We start from the raw sequence: 4,353 nt of genomic DNA, 5'->3' as shown, positions 1-4,353 counted from the left end.
GAAAATATTTTTATTCATTTTTGTGTAAGAAATGAAAATATGGATAGGGACTGAGTTCGTCAAAACCCAAGATTTGATCCTTCGATATATCTTAGGATTCATTATGAGATTCAACAAATATAATTGTCACTGTATTTGTGTTAGAGCTGCTAAAATAGTTTTGTAATTTGAGAGAATATCAAAATTATTTCTTAAGTCTAAATTTTTAAGTACATGTGCATGTTTTATTTCTTTTTAAGAATATCAAAATGTCAAATACATTTCTTACTCTATACATATAAAAAGTATAAATTTAATTAAAAAAATTACTGAATTCTTTATGTCAATATATATATGTAACACGCACATATTTGTTTCATATATTAAAAAATATGTCCAAAATCTATATACTATATTAATTAAATGAGAGGCTTATACCATCGAAGAAGAATATGGACTAAATTAACCTTAACTATATTCAAATTTCTATCAATAATTATTTCGTCACGCATATTAAGATTGATTCATCTTATTGGTTTCGATTCATTATTTTTTTTTAATTTTTATTTTTATTTAATTAACAAATAATTAAATCAAAACCCATTTATACTTACAACTTGGGCCATAAGTCTAAATGGGCTACTTTAAGTAGATTTGTGCAAAAACTGGGCCAGCCTTTCACGTGTTGCATTCCTTCAACTTATTCTCATTCATCTCCGTGCCACATACAACTCCGCGGTGTAAACAATTCAAACAAAAATCTTTGTCCAAATTAGATTTAATCATAGATATTGAATTTATATTATGAGTATTATCGCATTTGTGATCATGTCATATGTCGCTCTTTCTAAAATTTATATCGTTCAATATAATTTATTTCAATGCATTGAGTCCGATTCAAATTAAAAACTATAGATCGTGGTTGGAGGAAAAACCTCATTTTTCAACTAGAATTTATTTACTTGTTTGCGTTATCAAATTTTGGTTAAACCTAACTTGAAGTCTTCACTAAACTTTGTTATCAAATTCTATTACTCATTTTTCTCCACCTAAAATGTGTATAATTAAAAATAATCAATTATCAATATTAACTATATATATAACCACTAATATTATTATTATGGTGAACCAACGACTATTATTAATAATACCCCCTCAAGTATTTTTTTCTCAAAGTCCAAGAATAAGGAAGTAATCCCTCCACCAAGCAGGTCGGGCACTGCTAGCCCATAAACAAGGTAATAACTTGCATTATTCTTGCTAAACTGACAGGTCCAAAAAATAAGCTTAATCCAATAGGTTAAATCAACATGCAGCAAGAACGACACGTCACACAAGCCGTTGACACCTTAGATTACATCATAATAAAAACCAAGGAATACGGTTGAGGCATTTTTTTGTTGGAGTTGTAAACGAAACATGAATTGATACCCTAAGTAAAGGAGGAGTAGAGCGTCCCTTGTAAAATAAGCAAAAGTAAAAGAGAAATGATGAAAATGGAAGTGAAATTGGAATGTAAGTAAATGATGAGAGCACGTGACGCAGATGACGATGTAGATTGTGTCTCAAGATCATACAGCTGCTGCTCATCATGCATGCATTCACGCACATCCAACGAAGCCGTGAACGCAACGCACCTTCCACTCAATCAAACGACACCCATTTTAAACCAGCATTCCCATGTCCATCCTTTATTTTAATCTCTAGATTTCAGAATATTTAATAAATAAATTTAAAAATATTAAATATGTGAATTTATAAATATTGTTAGTGATAAATTATTTAAAAATTCTAACATGAGCTATTTTAAAAATAAAATAAAAGGATAAAGTCGAAATAAGATTATTATATTGAGGGTAAAGTAGTCCAAAAAAATTAAATTTATTTAAAAATAAAAATAAAACAACTAGAAGTATCCCCCAATGTGTTTTTTGTTTTTGGCTTAAAAATGTTTTTTTATAACAGTTTTAAAAATAGAAATTGGCATCCTAAACACTGCAATAGTACTTTTTTAAACCTAAAAGTTAAAAAGCGCTTTAAAAAGGCTCGTACAAACACTCTCTTATTCCCTTAGATAAGGAATTAGTCATTCAGTTCCCCCAATACGATATTAGCTATTCCCATTATATAAGGAATGAGTTCTTTCTTGTTTTTTCTTGTATTAATTTAATGTTTAGTTTTAATTGTTATAAATCTTAGTATTTTATGTATCTAGCACTAAGAAATAATTATGTATGCATTGTAAGAAAAAAATTATATTACTTTGATACTTAAATTATTTTATTAATTCAAAGTATTGAATAAATAATTGTAGATGCACTGATTAAATACATTAATTCATTTGATTGTTCGAATTATTTTCTTTTTTTGGTAGAAAAATATTACCTATATATGTGTTTAACAAGTCAATATATTATTTATTACGTAAATAAATAATGTATATATATATATATATATTTCAATAATAAATGAGATGTTTTATAAACCTTCATAAGTAATATTGAAAAATAATATTATTATATAATTAAATTCACATATTCAATAAAATATTTTTTAACAAGAATAATTAAGAGCAGATTTGTCATAAATATAATTCTATTTCATTATTAAGTATTATTTTTTAATTATAAATTATGTTAATGGAATCAACTATGAACTAAGAAATGACTTGTATATATTAACTAAAATATGTTGGCATGAGTTTGAAATTAAATTTGATCGAATCAAATTAATTATAAAGTTAGTGCAATATATTTATTACATGACTAATTACTTTTTATGAATTGTACATTAATCATACGACAAGTATATTACACTTATCATATAATTATAATAAGTTTATTTAAAATTAATTATTTCAAAATCAATCATTAATTATGCAACTGGACCAAATTGACCTCTAATCAAGTTGGATGATGTGGATCTTTTTTCTTCTATTTATGCGCATGTGTTCCTAATTCATGACTGAGATCCGACATTTGCTCTCAAACAAAAGTCTTCCATCATTCATTCCAATTTCCACCCATTTTCTAATTAAGAATTTCTGGATAGTTAATTTATTATTATTTTAAATAAATTGATTGTTAAAATAAAATAATAATTCACATATTCATGGGATTCAAACTCACATATTATTATTTATTAGGAAATTAATTGAAGAAAGTCAGGCTTTTGGGATGGTTCATAGATACGTAATAAATATTAGGATAAAATACATAAGTATCTGCTAACTTTCGTGAAATTATAATTCTACTTTTTAAGGTTGTGATTGTACTATAATCCATTTCTATGAAAATATTCTTTGAGGTGTATTACACTAATTTCTTAAGGAATATTTTTGTAATTTTACAAGAGATAAAAGGTGTTTTATGTATTTAACCCAACTTATTGGGGTGCTAATGTAATTTAGCCTAAATGTGATATTTATAATGTAGTCCGTGGGTGTGTTTGTTAGGGTGCACGTGAAGAGTGGAAGAAGACAACGCATACGATGAGCCACGTGATTCTTAACTCATCACCCCCTGCCCAAAAATTACATGCTTCCATCCACTACTATGATTCCTGAGTTGAAACCCCAACTACATACACATCTCTATTTTCCAAATAATATTATATTTCAAATATAATGGAAAAGAATATCAACCATCCCATCTGAAACTTACTTATTTGTTTTTTTGCTTGATTTAAATTTGCATGCAATTTATAATTTCTGATTTGATATAGATAATCATCCCGTATTGATTGTAGATGAATAGTTGAGTGACTTATAAGTTCTAAAGCCTCATTTCTTAATGAAATGTCGTGTTAGAATAAAATCGAGAGATTCGTATGAAGATAGAATGAAAAATATTTCATGTAATAGAGTATCAATTGAGTCGCAAACTGCATTAGTGTGTTATTATTTTACACAAAGGGTATGAAGGTTTGTTGAATATGTATGATGTAGGTTACTGGTGACGTAATGTGATTCTTGTCAAAAGGCATATTTATATATATATAAAAGAATTTTTGTATTTTTATGATGGTTTTTGTTGATTTTCTTAGGTGGGTGTTTGTTGAAATTGAATTTTGTTTTGAGCAAAATATAAAACTAAAAGAATAATAAAGATTTGAATAGAGGGAGTCAGTGGAGTGTGGACTTTCTCCACATTAATTTATTAATAAAATTTGAAATATTATTTTTAAAGAGGGTTTTGACTTTGTTTTCCATTCTTCAAGATACATGAATTATTATTATTATTATTTTCATATTACACTGACATGCAAATTCCATGCAATTTCTCATATACTATAATTCATTTTTTCTAAAACAGTAATTATTATATGATTATGTCAGTGTCTCAATCTCAATAAATCATGTCATATATCAGTATT

This window comes from Sesamum indicum, linkage group LG7 (genome assembly GCF_000512975.1).
Source record: "Sesamum indicum cultivar Zhongzhi No. 13 linkage group LG7, S_indicum_v1.0, whole genome shotgun sequence".
Classification (NCBI taxonomy): domain Eukaryota; kingdom Viridiplantae; phylum Streptophyta; class Magnoliopsida; order Lamiales; family Pedaliaceae; genus Sesamum; species Sesamum indicum.
Note: the sequence above shows the minus strand (reverse complement) of the source record.